Genomic DNA, 16,848 nt, shown 5'->3' with positions numbered 1-16,848 from the left:
AGAAATAATACTAATGCATGATTCACAAACACATATGAAGCTAAATATCGCATTAGTCTGTGCGAAGATTAATACCTACTTGGGGTAGGCGGTACTTAAAGAAAATTGTGGTTCATGAGCTTTTGGCAACACAATATGGAGTTTGCAGTGGGATTTTTTCAAGTATGTGTTGGCCCTAGAGTGATGCAGCCGCCAGTTTTCAGGGAAATTGTAATTTTCAGAACAGTAGTTTTCCAAAAGTAATGGTTACGTGCGTAAAATCGTGCACTAATATAGCAAGTGGCAAAATATATCGTGTGCAGCGGGAAATAATGCACGCGCCGGGAATTAACACAAGAAAAACGCTCATCGCAAGTTAAATTACGCAAAGAACATTGGGCCTGATTCACTAAAGTCCGAAATAAGGAGTGCTATTTATAGCATGCGTTAAAAATCTTATCACTTCTTATTTTTCGCTCGATTCACTAAAAGGACACTTGTCATAATTAAGAAGCGATGTTCTTGGCGTTATTTATCTTACGATGACATATTTTAATGAAAAAAACAATGCGATAAGCGTTATAGGGGCCGATTCACTAAAGGTCAATAACGCTTATCACATAGTTTTTTTCATTAAAATATGTCATCTTAAGATAAATAACGCCAAGAACATCGCTTCTTAATTATGACAAGTGTCCTTTTAGTGAATCGAGCGAAAAATAAGAAGTGATAAGATTTTTAATGCATGCTATAAATAGCACTCCTTATTTCGGACTTTAGTGAATCGGGCCCATTGCGTCTTAATTATGACACCTGTCCTTTTAGTGAATCGTGTGTTAAATCGCAAAAAATAAGAAGCGATAACATTTTTAACGCATGCTATAAATAGCGCTCGACCTTTAGTGAATCGGCCCCAGTGTGTCAGAGTAAAGTGAGGCAAGGATTGTGTTAAAGTTAAATAAAATCAGCTTGCAATCAGCGCAGCCTTAAAGTGTCCCTGAACTTTTAAAATAAGCAGGTATGTGTTTTATAAGTCAAATGTCATTTATGGTTCCTACATAGCTATAGCTCCAAAATGGAGCAGTAAGTAAACTAATTTTTACCTGTGTTTAGCATTAGCAATGCTGAATTCATGAGGGTTCGTACCCTCTTGGGTTTTGGTGTATTCTAATAGTGGTGCCTAATATGTCCTGTGATGCATTTAAAAACAAAATTGCATACCTCTACAAAAGCACTATAACCATGATGTCTGTGTATTGGTCCAACATGCATCTAAGAAACCAGTGCTGGGCCAAAACCTTAATGTGCTGAGGCAGGACCCCTATTGCCATTCCTCCTGCTCCTAACCACTAGCCCCATACAATAAAAACCCTGCTACCTGTGCTACATGAAGAGGTTATAGGTTGGGGCAGCAGTGAGAGTAGTGCCAAGCTATAGAAAGGCCCTAACCCGTCCGCTCCCAAGCCTAACCCTACCCAACCTGGCTTCTCCCCCTATTTATGATGTAACAAAAGGGGTGGGGTGTGCCAGGCACGCGCCTATAAATTAAAGAGCTAGAGAAGAAAGGTTGTGGGTGGGGAGGGTGAGCGGAACTGCTCAACCTGAACCTGCCTGCGAACCGCATTTTATGTGCTGAGGATGGCCTGAAGCTGCCCGACCCACACATCACTAGCAGACAGGTAGGGTATGTGTCTGGCACCCCCTATTGTTGCACCCTAGGCATGTGCCTCTTATCCCTACCCTAAGTGCTGGCACTACAGTGGCAAAACTATTTATACAGCAAACCTGCAGGCGGGACCGGGTGACAAGAGACCTGCGGGGAGGCCTGGACCACGGGGCTGCTGTATTGCCATCCCTCCCTCACCACTGCCCCTCTCCTACCTTTTTTTCAAAATCAAAATAGCAGCACTAGGAGGTACTGTTTGTGCCGGGCCCCCTTAGAAGAATTTTTTGCAGGGGGCTGAGCTCTACCAAGTTACACCACTGAGTGGAATTTAAGTTGTAACCTAGGCTATGAGCAGAAAATGCTATGTTGGTCTTCCTTCCATTTTGGCACTTACTATAAAGAGTATAGTACTTTTCTATTTTGTTACTATTATCCTGTCCACATTATACCCTCCCAGCTGTTTCTTTGTTAATTGCTATATTTTACCAAGAATTCTTTTTCATTACACTTTTTTAACCATAAAACTGGAGCTTACAAATGGAACTTGTTTTTCCTTGTTCTGCTTATGTCTTTGCGACACAGGCAATTCTCAGGGCAGTGTTTTTCAGTTCGTAAAAAAGCGAAGTCAAACTGGCTGCCATTGTGTTACAGGAGAACTGCTAGCAACACTGGCACTTTCATGCAATTTGCATTAAATAAAATGAGAGGTGGAATAAGGTAATTTCCGGCATTTTGCCAATGTGTTTGCACATTGTGCCCATAGGTATGATAGATAGTTCACAGCTAACCTATGGTGAAGATCCATATGTACAAATACAATACCTTTAAGGTTGGGGAGGGGGGCAAATGCAGGTCTCTAAGTTCCATTTCGGAGTACAGAGAACTAAAAGAACTCAAGTCCAATAAATGTGGTGTTTTGTGACCATTTCTTTGCACCATAACTGTCAGTAAGGGTTAAATTAATTAAAAAATATCTACATATTTTTACACCATTATCTTAGTAATTTGTACTGATCTGATGACCAAAATGACCAGAGTAGAGGCGCACAATCTATGAATTCATATGATCAGGTTACTTCCCTCTGGCTGTAATGTCTCTCCCCCTGTATCCTACTCAGTCCTCTAGCCAATCAGCATCAAGCTTAATAAACTTGTTCAATCACATTTTAAAACAAATCACGTTAATCCAGGGGGGATAACAGTACAGAAAACATGGCCTTCGTTCTATGCTTTTTTATCTTTCTTGCTTATTTTTAATTCTGACCTTGAGCAGAGCCAGAACTATCATGCTGTAATCAAAGCCCTGCATGCTTCATTTCCTAGCTCAGCATTTGAACTAGCTTAGTGCTTAAGAAAAAAAAAAACATGAATGCTCTTTCCTTGAAAGGGTTCACTTACTTCTTAAAATAAATATTCTATCATAATTTCCTTCGGTGGTGCCCTACTGAGAAAATACATTTTAAATATGATGAGAGTATATAATGGTACAATTTTTTTCCTTTCCAAATTGCTGCTTCTCTACTTACTTACAAAAGGAAAAACTGAGAAATACATAATGTAACTTACATTCTGATCACTTCTCTGCAAACTCTGCTTTCTGATCTCACTGAAGCAGGATTGTGATTTAGGGGAAACTGTTGTAATTATGGAATTTATAGAAAAAAAGGGCAAACAATAGAGACTGCCCCATATGTTGCCATTGAATATTGGAAAGATAAAAACATCAACATTTAGAAAAAAAGAAATCTTCTATACTTGTAATGGGTTAGGGGGGTGGTTCACCTTTAAATTAACTTTGGTTTTTTGTTATTGGTGTTTATTATTTATGAATTCTTTGCCTTTCTCTGCTACATCTTTCCAGTTTTCAAATGGGGGTCACTGACCTTGACAGTCAAAAGACTATTGCTCTGTGCTTACAATTTTATTAATATTGTTAACCTTTATTGCTTCTCTTTCTGTTCAGGCCTTCTCTTGTTCGTATTTCAGTCTCTTATTCAAACCACTCCTTGGTTGCTAAGGTAAACAAGACCCTAGCAACCAGATAGTTGCTGAAATTCCATACAGACAGCAGCTGATAAAACACTAAGGGGCCCATTCATTAAAGTCCAAATGAGTATGAATGAGAAAAATTTGCACTTTTCGAACTTTGCGTAATTTCTACAATATTTTCGTTAAATTACGAGACTTTTTCGTGCTTTGTGCGACAAAATCGTATTTGTCGTAACAACTACGAAATGGGAGGCTTCCAAAATCATGCTTTAAAGGTTTAAAGTCAAAAAGGTTTTCGCACCGTTTACAATCTTTTGGATATGAAAATTTTGTAACTTTCGGATCGCACCACAATATTTTCATGGGACCACAACATGAATTTTCGCACAATTAGTGCACATCGTAAATTATCGTGGCTAGTCAGATTTTTTCCAAACGTGATTTTTATTGGGGAAAATGTGTACTTTGATAAACGTGCCCCAAAATATCTAAAAGAACACAAAAACAATAATAAAAAATTAAAAATGCATACCAATTGCAAATTGTATCAATGTTTATGTCATAGTAAAAGTTAATTTAAAAGTGAACAACCCCTTTAAAGGGGGATATGTGCATTTAGTACATTTATACATGAAGAATGGCAGCCACTTGGCATTAATTGTTTAGGTGGCAAAACATACACAATCTCCCCATTTGCCTTTATCCTTAGACTTTTTGTGGAATAGAATAAGCTCTGCTTTAGTTGTGACTCCTAAACACCAAATATACAGTAGTTTGACTAATTATTGTAATAGGGATTAATTAGGTGGTGAAAAAAAATAACCCCCACAGATGTAGAAAAGGTATAGACAGTAGAAACATTGGGTTTGGGTGCCCAAATTTATTCTGTTCAGTAATTAGTACAACAATTTGCAGGAAGTTGTGCTTGATATGTGCCAGTGTACAGTGGTAGAAAATTAGCTAGAGATGAAATGTTGCATTGTGGGAACAATTCTAGAGCTGCTGCCACATTTACCACTACAATGGGCAGAGTGGTAGGGGCACATGTCTCATATAAGGAATACAGTTGGATTCACTGCACTAGAAAAACTTCTTGGTGCTTGTCTTCTCAAACAGAGCTTAATCCCCATCATTATCATTATTTATATTCTGGCAACAAGTTACACAACACTTTACAGTGATATTATGATATTATAGCAAACAGATAAGGTAAAGACCCTGTTCTCAAGAGCTTGCAATCTTATAGAAAGTGGACAATTCATATAAAAGGCTGTTGAAGTGATTAAGTGATTAGTCTATATATTTTGCTGACATGGGAAGCCATGTATTTGGATTTTAGTAAAAAGAAGGGGTCCAAACACAAACACAGCCCTGGGGCCCTATATTGCATAAATTCACAGCTATTAGGATTACTATCTTAAGTTGAATAAATACGTTAAAATTATCTTAGTATGTCTCCAACAATACAAATAATACATAATAAATAAAACACACATAAATACATATCAGCGGTCTTTGTGTGATTTTCCCATGCCACAAAAATTGTTTATTTACCCTCATTATCATACTGTGCCAATTGTCAGTTATCTGAATTCCCCTCCCCTGGCCACTTAGTCTCCCCTATCAGTAAGGTGGATGCTGAAAGAGGTTTTTTCTTTGGGAAAATGTGATCAGCCTGAGAATAAGCAGACACAGAGCTCTCTGTTCGATATGAATTATAGCAGTATTAAAATAAGTTTGTGCAAATCTCATGCTTGCCATTACTAAACAATAGGTAACATATTGACAGACAATGATTAGCCTTTCTCATAGTTCATCTGTTGCAGATAAGTTGGCAGGTCTTCTAAACACAGAATGTTTGTTGCAAGATTAATTTCCAACACAGAAAATATTTGTTCTGTAGATTCCTTGACACTTGGGTGAGATAAAATGTGGGCAGGGTCTGTGAGAGGTTAATCATTCTTTGTTACCCCCTATTAGTGTTTGCAATGGAAGAATACCAATGTCCGGTGTCTTGGGTTGGTACTTTACATTAATTTTTTTTTAAAGTGGCCATACAATCCCAGATTTGCTTTGGTAGATTGCCTAGTTTCAGCCATAATGCCTGACCATTTTAGATTTTGGTGGATCAAGGATTATCTGCCCAGTAGAAAATCCCTATAAATTGGACAAAATGAAGAGTGTAGGCCGAGCTTCTCTTCTCTTCCTGCTTTTCTGATCATTCAGGTGTTTGGCACAAACCTTGATTATGGGAAAATAGGATATCCCTACCAAAGGCATAAGTATTAGTAGAAGATTTGGAACCCCCACTACTATGTATACCAGAATGTGTCTGGGAATGTCCAAAACCCATATGACAAGCTAGCTATACAAACACCAATAGAAAGTTATTCTTTCACTTTAGCCAGGTGTGGCATGAACCCCCCAACAAGTGAATGGAACAGTATGAATGAGGAATATCCAGCTGCAGGGCTAGATGTATAAGTAACTGTTGATTAGGGTTAGGTGTCAGAGCAGCCAATGATATAGTGGGGTTATTGAGGACAGCAAAAGAAATCTTGGGGTTCCACTTTTATTAAAGTACTCATCCTTTCATGATTTTGTATTGTCATAGAGCTTCGAGGTGATTTTTTAAATTGTTATATTTAAAACAGGAGATACATATTTATCACTGCAGCTGAGTGGGTAGCACTTCTGCCTTGCAATGTTTGGTCCCTGAGTTCAATCCCAGCCAGGGCACTCTCTGCAAGGATTTTGTATGTTCTCCCTGTGTCTGCTGGGTTTCCTCCCACACTCCAATAACTTACAGACAGGTTAATTGGCTCCTAATAAAATTGCCCCCTCTGCACATGAATGTGATGGGGCAGTAAATGATGTATCATCTCTGTAAAGTGCTACAGAAATGTGTTGCGCTATATAAATACCAGGAAATAAATAAATAGACACATATTGAGGTTGCTTGTTTGAGTGATTTAGTATTATATTTGATTTAGCCTCCATTTCATGTGGAATGTCAGTCTATATCTCATTCAATTGATAAAAGTTGCATTGGAAATATCACAGAGACAGGCAACATCTGCAACAAACACACCACAAATTCACAGAACACTTCCAGTCTTTAACTTCAGGGAACAAAATTACCATTTGGTCCAGGTCTAAAAGCTCATCTAACAGAACTTCATCATCATCGTTAGTGATTAGTGATTATTCTATATTTTTGTTGACATTTGATAATCCACGGTGCATCAGAAAGGCTTCTTTAAACAGGTGGGCCTTTGAACATTTGGAGGGAGGGGGTTGATCTGCAGCGGTTGTCATAAAAATCATGAACCAAGAAATATCTCTTTCAGCACTTTCCTTTCTGCATGGTTATACTAATTACATTCAATTAATAGCTCCGCTCAGCCCAAATACAGTGTACAACAAGTATCACTCAATCAAAGACCAACTGTTCCCTTATTTATCTCCTACAGAAATGATCTGTTGATGACAGACACAGTTTTCTTATCTGTTGCTCATTTTACTCAGCAGGTCTCAGTTATTAAAGCTACAAAGTACATAGTTCTATAAGTATAGAATGTCTTTTTTTTACATTTTGATTCAAAGTCCCATTATCTTCCCCTGCTTTTAACAATGCTACAGATACAGTATATAAACATATGGCTCTATTATTCATTAGAATTCTATAAACAACCAGCCATTGTTCATAGAATGCCTAGAGAACCAAGTCAGTGTTAACTGTCCTACTGGATGGGCCTTCAGGCCTTCTAGGTTAATTTTACATTAACAGGTTTTGGATCTAGGCTGTGGGTTGGTGGAAATTCAGTTTGGGAACCACAGATCTAATACTATTGCAAAAAAATAACCAAATACTACATCAGCTTTGTGCAGCATTTTCTCTGTAGTAAGATGATAGTATCATATACTATATTAAATTATAAGGCTAGGCTAGGGGCCATAAAAATATGTTGCATCAGCTGAAAACCCTTCACTTTTCCATAGAGAAAAAAAGTCAAGGTTTTGGTTTCAAGACAAATGTTATCTTTATTAAAAAAAAAACAATAGGGAGTGACTAATCTGTTAATTGAAGAAATATGCCGATGCCAGTCTGAGTGCAATGCCTCTGTGGCCTTAGATGATTTTGTTCTCAAGTCAGCAATCTGTTCCACAATAATGTCAAGGGGCTGTTGTTTCTAGGATTTAACCAAACTTTGTCACATCTTGCATTTCTCCTGTAACCTATATAATCACTGGGAGGTCAGTTCAGTCAGAATCACCCATCTATCTTGATGTAGAAATCCAGACAGCAGTAGCACATTTATGAAATGAGACTCATTCATCATGAGTACAGGGGTGGCAGAAAGAGGGAGGTTCTTACTGCGTTCAGGGGCAGTCTGTTTCCAAAGGGATTTCTATTTCTGTCCTGAAATAAACCATAAACTATAGAACAAGCCCCAGGAGAAAAATGTACAAGTGGGGCTTTTTTTCCCATGAACTACATTTTTGGGTTAACACAATATATATGTTTTTTCTTCAATATAAGTTTTAATAATTGTAAGTAAACTCAAACTTTGATAAAGCACCTTCCCAACACCATCAAAGAACCATCCAATAAATTGTACTCTTCCAATAGCTAGATGTTCCATGTTATCTGCCTCATCCCTGGATAAAGCATTCCCTGCTTTATTTACATAGCTCTCTGCTGAGACTATATTGCTACTCATACATGGCACACTGGAAAGAATTTGGGGAATAGGGGAATCAGTTATAGTAAAGTAGTTGGAAAGACCCCTGTATAGAATATTGAACCCATGCAGACCTTACAGTGGTCATGAAAAACAGTTTTGTGTGCAGATGTTGCCAGTATACTAAAAGGAGTAGAACATAAATGCTGAGTAAGGATGAGGCAGCTTTTTTGCCTGGTACAGTTATGTGGCAATATTCACAATTTTGGCAACATTGAAAAGTTTTATGAATCCCTGCCATGGTGATTTGTGGGGAAAAAAAAACTTTTTTTGAACACAATGAATTATAATGATGGACATAGGCAAAGTCGGTCTGGGGACAGCATCAACGAGCCGATGCGGTCCCCGATCTGACTAGATTTTCTAACCTGCCCGACCGAGATCTGGACAATTTCAGGCCATATATCAGTCGGGCAGGCCCATCCAAGGGACCAATATCGGCAGCTACTATCGGCCCGTGTATGGGGACCTTAAGTTTTATACATATATATATATATATTAAAAACACTTTAGATTTTTACAATCAATTATCATACAAAGTAAAACATATGATCCATACAATTTTTTGTAGGATAGAAGAGTATAGGGTGAGAAAACAACCAAAAGGACAGAAAAGGCAGAGAGTAGAGGTGGTGGGGGTAACAAGGAAACGGTGAGGAGGAGTAAAATTTTGACACACACACACACACACACACACACACACACTGGACACAGGTATCTCCTGTCCCGGTGTGTTTTATTCTACTGAGTTTCGGTGTTCTCTTGAAATAATCTTTGCAAAGACACATCATCATCACTATCAGATAATTTTCAAATCTTTGCATCCATCTCATCCACCTTTACCCAGCAGAGTTAGGTTTAGCATCAGAGTCAAATGGTGGAGAAGCGTATTCAGTGCAAAGGGCCATGACAGAGGAGCATAAATGCAAGTTACTCACTTTTAGTAAAAATCTGACAATGAATGTGATGCAGAATGTTGATCCTTGACACCCGTTTTGACCCACACACACCCACGCAGCTCTGCTCACATGGCTATATCAAAACCATAATGACTGTGATACTATCTGGCTTGCTGGGAGGGTGCCCCCTAATTTCAGCAGTGTTGCTTAGCACAAAACATAACAAAATCTCATAACAAAGTTACTGTTAAACACTACAGAAGAGACAACCTGAGGGGGTCAAGTTAATTAGGTACGGAATGGTGAGGTGTGGGGTGAAGAGGTGTGAGGATGATGGTGAGAAAAGAAGGCAAGTAGGCATGTCACTATTAAAGTTACGGGTTATATTTAACCCGTTAAACATCCAACTGTTTTAGACATGGTGTAGGCACCAAGCTTGCTACTGGATGGGGATTCTGACAGTTTACAATAAAACCAGTTAGCATCTTGGCCACTTACTAAAATTAATTATGAAAACAATAAACCATGCCTTTAACTCTATGGAAAAGTATAACTGTGACAGAGAGGCCCTTTGAATAACCAATCAAAATGGGCTAATGGTTAAGAAAGAGGATGAAAGCCCATCAGCACATAAGGCTACATATAAGTAGAAATATAACAGCCCACTGTTTGAAGAACTACAAACTCTGAATGGTTTGGCTGTGTGCAGATGACAGTATTATGGGCTCAGCAGCATCTGGAGGACATGTGGCTGACATTCCAGAAGGCACCTGACAGGAAGCCCCTCTTTCCTTTGCTCATGTACTTTATCATGTGCTTCAAGGATATGTCCATCTCCCACACAGCTCACTGAGCAAGTAACAGCACACTAGAGTGTCTTACTGTGCTCTCAGACTCTTGCCTTTGTTCCCTTGAAGCAACAGCAACACAAGAAAGAATAGGGGGCCTGATTTACGAGTCTCCCAGGCGGAAACATTCAATGGGTCTTATTTATAAGTCTCATAACTGCATCTGCAAAGGCTTATCATCTTCTCTGCTCCTGCACAAAGAATAATTTTCTGCTGCAGTCTACAAATAACAGTTAAAGAATGTCCACATTCATCCTGGACAGAGACTATTACCTCATGCCTGTCATAGGATGGTTTCATTACGATCATTAAGAGGACACACACGCGGCCCTGTAGACAGTTCTGCCTTCCTGTTGGCAAATGAAGCACAAGGATTGGGGACTGTCCATTGCTAGTTATTATTTTTCTAATACTGGGACTTTGTTCTGCAATGTTCTTTCATACAGGAAACAAAAAATGATGTAATGTTCATTTAACAAGGCCAAAAGGGTAAAGGATCGGGGGACGTTCCACTGTACCAGACAGCAGGGTGCATTAAATCACTCGCAATCAAATGAAAGAATTTCTAACATTATTATTTTTTTTACATTGAACCTTAGCCGAAGAGTTCATTAAGAGATTACTCATTTATTTGTATAGCAGGGTTTATTCTAGTGCTTATTTCAAGCACAGGCACACACCAGAAGGTATGTCAGATACAATAACAATTTAGAGCACCCATATACCAATAATTAGGCAGGGAGGTGTGTTTTGAAAAGAAATGCTTTGAATCTAAACCATCGCAGTCATACAAAATTATTAATACAGTCATTAATTAAAAAGTATAGGATATCAAAATGAACAACACGCAAGGCAGACATGTTGGTATAGGTATGGGATCTGTTATCTGGAAAATCTCCAGAAAGCTCCTAATTACGGGAAGTCCGTCTCCCATAGACAGCATTTTAAAATATACTCCATTTTAATTCATTTTTAAAAGTGATTTCCTTTTTCTCTGTAATAATAAAACAGTACCTGTACTTGATCCCAACTAAGATATAATTAATCCTTATTGGGGGCAGAACAGCCCTATTGGGTTTATTTAATGGTTAAATGATTCCCTTTTCTCTGTAATAATAAAACAGTACCTGTACTTGATCCCAACTAAGATATAATTACCCCTTATTGGGGCAGAACAGTCCTATTGGGTTTATTTAATGGTTAAATGATTCCCTTTTCTCTGTAATAATAAAACAGTACCTGTACTTGATCCCAACTAAGATATAATTAGCCCTTATTGGGGCAGAACAGTCCTATTGGGTTTATTTAATGGTTAAATGATTCCCTTTTCTCTGTAATAATAAAACAGTACCTGTACTTGATCCCAACTAAGATATAATTACCCCTTATTGGGGGCAGAACAGCCCTATTGGGTTTATTTCATGGTTAAATGATTCCCTTTTCTCTGTAATAATAAAACAGTACCTGTACTTGATCCCAACTAAGATATAATTACCCCTTATTGGGGCAGAACAGTCCTATTGGGTTTATTTAATGGTTAAATGATTCCCTTTTCTCTGTAATAATAAAACAGTACCTGTACTTGATCCCAACTAAGATATAATTAGCCCTTATTGGGGCAGAACAGTCCTATTGGGTTTATTTAATGGTTAAATGATTCCCTTTTCTCTGTAATAATAAAACAGTACCTGTACTTGATCCCAACTAAGATATAATTAGCCCTTATTGGGGCAGAACAGTCCTATTGGGTTTATTTAATGGTTAAATGATTCCCTTTTCTCTGTAATAATAAAACAGTGCCTGTACTTGATCCCAACTAAGATATAATTACCCCTTATTGGGGGCAGAACAGCCCTATTGGGTTTATTTCATGGTTAAATGATTCCCTTTTCTCTGTAATAATAAAACAGTACCTGTACTTGATCCCAACTAAGTTATAATTACCCCTTATTGGGGGCAAAACAATCCTATTGGGTTAAGTTACTGTTTTAATGATTTTTTTAGTAGACATAAGGTACAGAAATCCAAATATTGGAAATACCCTTTATACAGAAAACCCCAAGTCCCAAGAATTCTGGATAACAGGTCCTATACCTATAATATACATAATTATACCCTGACATTTTGGAGCCAAGTCCTTTCTCATTGAGCTGTACTGTTTTTATAAGACTGTAAATTATAATCTTATAAATGGAGCGATTATAACTTAAAGGGGAACTGTTGTGAAAATCAAAATGTAATATAAGTTTCATTTTAATGAAGAATTTTTCTAAATAATATCAATTAAACATTCGGGACATTTCTGAAATAAGTTTATCTTCACTATCTCCCTCTCAGCATCTGTCTCTCTTCATTAATTTTGATTGACAGTTAAGTCTAACACGGCCTTCGGGGGGTGATCCTTTCTCTAAGAGATGTATTAGAGCTCACTCTTTTAAAATCACCAGAAATCCTGTCTCTCTACATACAGGATGTGTGCCAAAGTCATTTATTTTGGTAGATTTTGTTTGTGCTGGAATCAGTTATCTGAGTGAGCTTTTACACATCTGCTAGGAAGGGGAGTGCCCCCAAAAGATTAAGTAGGCATAACTGTCAGTCAGAATCAGACTGTGGACTCCTGCATGAAGAGGGAATAAAGAGAGGCAGAGGCTGAGGGGGGACAGTGAAGAGTAACTTGGTACAGAATGTCTAACTGATTATATTTAGTAAGCGTTTTATTTCTGTCAGATGACGCTTATATTAACTTTTCATTTTCCCAATAAAGGGGAACCCCTTTAAAAAGACATGAGCAATATTCAGTATAAGCTTTGGCCAAAAACCGCTTTCCCACTCTCACCCTCCACCGTTCTTACTACACAAGGCAATGTTGCACTGGTTGCTACAATCAAGAGCAGCAGAAGGGTTGAGGGCTTCTGCTCGATTACTATAAAGCCCATCATTTCAATAGTGATGAGTGAATCTCTCCCGTTTCGCTTCACCATAAAATTCGCAAAACAGCAAGAAAATTCGCGAAACACATTTTTTTTGTTGCCGGCGTCTTTTTTGTAGCCTGCATCTATTTTTTGTCACCCGCGTCTATTTTTTTTTTGTCACCCGTGTTTTTTGACGCAGGCGCGCCCAAATTGACGCGCAACAAAGAACAATTTCCGTGCGCCAAATTTTCCCTCTGCGAATTTTCACAGAAGTTTTGCGAAACAATTCGCCAATGGCGAAATGTGGAAATTCGCTGCAAATCCATTCCTGGCGAAAAAATTCGCTCATCACTAGATTTCAGCATTTTTTTCAATGAAAAGTGTATAATGTGTGTAATTCTGTATATTGTAAGATTGTACAGTGCTGCGTACCCTTGTGGCACTTTATAAATAAAGTTATACATAAATACTTACAAAAGTATATGACTTTCTTCAAAATAGACCAGAAATCTAATGTTCAGGCCCAGATAGGGATAAAAGATAGAAACAGCCCCCCTCCATCCCAATAAATAGTCTCTGTCTATGGCATCTTATAGCAGCCCCTCTGGCATTTGCCAGAACTCACAGATTGCCAGTCCAGGCTTGGTTGATTCATACTACTATAATGTGTTTAACAGAAGAGCCATAAGAGCTTCAGTTTCTGCAGTTCTTCAGCCATGGCCTGTGACCTCCTGCTTTTATATGGCCACAGAACTCATTGGTGACTTTTAAAAGCTTTATAAAGTCTTGCATGGTGTACATTATCCACTATATAATCCTACAATATTTCATATACAGTGGGAAACAGGTATCTATAGTGCATGCCAAACATTTTAACGCTTCATTACATTGTTATTTGCACATTTGCTTCTTGTAGTTCCGACAGTGCAATATTACACTTGAGTAACACATTGATTACATTTTACAGTGTGTTCAAAAAGCAAATAATTCAGTGCCTGTGCGTCGCTGGGCTGCGGGAAGATTGTTGTTTTGTAACATAACCCTGTGTACACAAACGCTCTTATAATAAGGCAGGAAATTAACAGGAAGTATGGAAAGACGTCCATTATACAAAAATATGGGATTATTTCAATGAAATTGGAGTAAAACCATTTCTGAGAGAAAGAAAATAAGCAGCAACCCGCTATAATTTCTTTTGTAGATTTGAAATGGAATTATTCTGAAACCCTCCCCCTTTTATTTTCTCAGAGCAACTACTGCTTATCCAGGGTGGTGAACTTTCAGCCTAAAGGTCCACAAAGCCACATGGCTACTCATATAACAGTCCTGCAGTCTTACAACTAATTGCAGGCTTTTCAAGGGTCACTGTCTATGTGTCACACACATTTTCCACCCTCAAGTTGAAATTGGTCAATGGCACCTTCATTTGCTGGCTGCTTGGGTAAATCTTCTAAAACACTGTTTCTAATCATTTTCCTTTTTAATGTGTCTAATTAATATATTCATTCATCAAAAAATGACAGTATATTTATACCTTGTTGAAGCATTATTTTTTTCTACAGCAGAATTAGTCTTGCCCTAAAATGCTATTAGAGGTCATTTTGACCTTTAAACTGCGGCATATAAGCAGGGCCAGCCTTAGTGTCAGGAAGCACAAAACTTGGGCTGCTTATCAAGCTTTACCTGCATTAACCTTCTGAGCCGCTGGGGGCTCATGGGGTTGGTGCTGGACAGTTATTCTAATGTTCATGTTTTATGTCTCCCTGCTGTTCTCTCTTCTCCGCATACCTCATTATTCTCATGTGGCTTCAATCTACAATTAAGCTGCTATATAAGCCTGCTTTCTGTAACCCATGTTGATCATTGAAGCCTTACAGCCTGATAGCCTGCATATCCATTATTCCGTGATCCCCTTTCCATGGTCCCTGCCCATATTCCTGCCTGGTTGTCTGTTCTGTTCCTTGTTCCTCAGCTCCAGTTTCCCCTAGGCTTCATCTCATTCCATCTCCTGGTATTTGACTGGATCACCCTCTGTCCTCAGCCTGCCCCCAACTTCGGCCTGTTATACAGACTTGTGATTGTTGCTGCCTGCCCCTGACCTCTGGCCTGGTATAAAGACTTTCTCACATTTGCTCTGTATTTTGGCATCTTCCTGTTTTTAGTTAATAATTAGTTCTCCATTAACATGACCTCTGCTTCTCATTAATCCCCATTTGTGAGTTCCAACAGTTACTCACCATTGACCCCACCTGACTCTTAGGCTGAGTTTACCTATTAGGCCTGCACCCAATGGGACCTTACAGGTTGGGAGCTTCGGTTGTGTATTTTGGTGAATTGGTAGCCTCAATCATTCTGACATTCAAGTCTATGCCGGCTCCCCTTGTTGGCAGAGGCTGTTAGTGGCAGGCAATCCAGCCAAGCAGAGCAAACTTAAATTATCTTTCACAAAAGTGCATTAAAAATTACCTGGAAAATACATTCCAGTCCATTGTTTTAATTTGAAAAAATCCACATTTTCCTATTTTGCACCACTCTAAAGCACTAATTTGACAGTTGTTTTTTTCACTGAACATTGACATAAATGTATCCATAAATGTATCCAGAGCTCCCTATCTACCTTTGATCAAACAAACCCCTACTTTCTCTAAGCAACCCCCTTTGAGCAGTTCATTATCAGGGGCTTCTTAGATTTTTTATTGCTCTGTTGGACAGGAAGTGACAGGAAGTGCTAATGTGAAATTGGCTTTGTATTCTTGTTTAGTGCCAGAGATACGAAAAAAAGGTATTTTTTAATTAAAACAATTGGAAAAAATATGCCCTATTTTTTGAGCTTGTGTTGATAAGGGAAGTATATTGTAACTTTAAGCTAAGCTGCCTGCCAATCTTCTGCCTGTGGTGATTTCTGCGTGAATTTTAATTATTACGCCCCAAAGACTGAGGGCACGTGGCACATTTTTCATCACCAATGTGCTGAGATGCAAACTGGCAGTGGCCCTAATAGCTGGTAACAGCTTCTCATATGGCATATGCCTATGGCAGACCTTACCCCTACAGACTGACTTTCAGAATAAAGATCCCCTGTGCAAAAGGTTTTTAAATGAAATCATATTTAAATGTGTTTATATTTTTGTGAGCAGAAACACTGCTTCTTTAAAAAATTCAGTTGGAAGTTTCCTAATACAAATGCCAATTTTTGTCTCATTGTGTCAGGTGACAGATAAACTTCTTAACTCGCTGCCACAAGTGCCCCCAAAATATAAAATACAGTATATTTATGCATATTTCAAGCTTTAATTTATGAAAACATAAAATGTCCTACAAAGTATGATAAAATGCAGGTGTGTAACAAAGGGCCTCTATGCAAAAAGTTCCCCCCAACTATACCTGCCTGACTGTTAAATGTCTCTGTGAATTCAACAATAAAAATATACGTTACACCTGGCACCCCTGTGGCCCCCGCTTCTGCACCCTCTGTAGTTATACCCCTAATAAAATGAAAGCAGCTATAAAGGTGTAAATATAAATGGGGGCTGTGCAATTTGTCAGTGCTGAATTTTGAGTCTTTGCCTAGCACTTTCCATAGGTCCCAGCACTGGCGAGGTACTGACTGGACTGGGTTTGTGGGACGGGGAGGGGGCACACATACAGTATCTGCACGGGTCTCGAGCACAACATATGGCAGTGAGTTTCTGAGATTGTGCAGGTCTAGAAGACATATGTTCCTTTAATAGAATGTTACAGAGAGGCAGTTTATCTCTCTGCACAGGTTTCCTTTCGTCTCAGTCTATTGTTTACTTGTGACTAACATTT

Source organism: Xenopus tropicalis, chromosome 1, assembly GCF_000004195.4.
Source record: "Xenopus tropicalis strain Nigerian chromosome 1, UCB_Xtro_10.0, whole genome shotgun sequence".
Classification (NCBI taxonomy): domain Eukaryota; kingdom Metazoa; phylum Chordata; class Amphibia; order Anura; family Pipidae; genus Xenopus; species Xenopus tropicalis.
The sequence above is the reverse complement of the archived record's forward strand: the minus strand, read 5'-3'. Positions refer to the sequence as shown.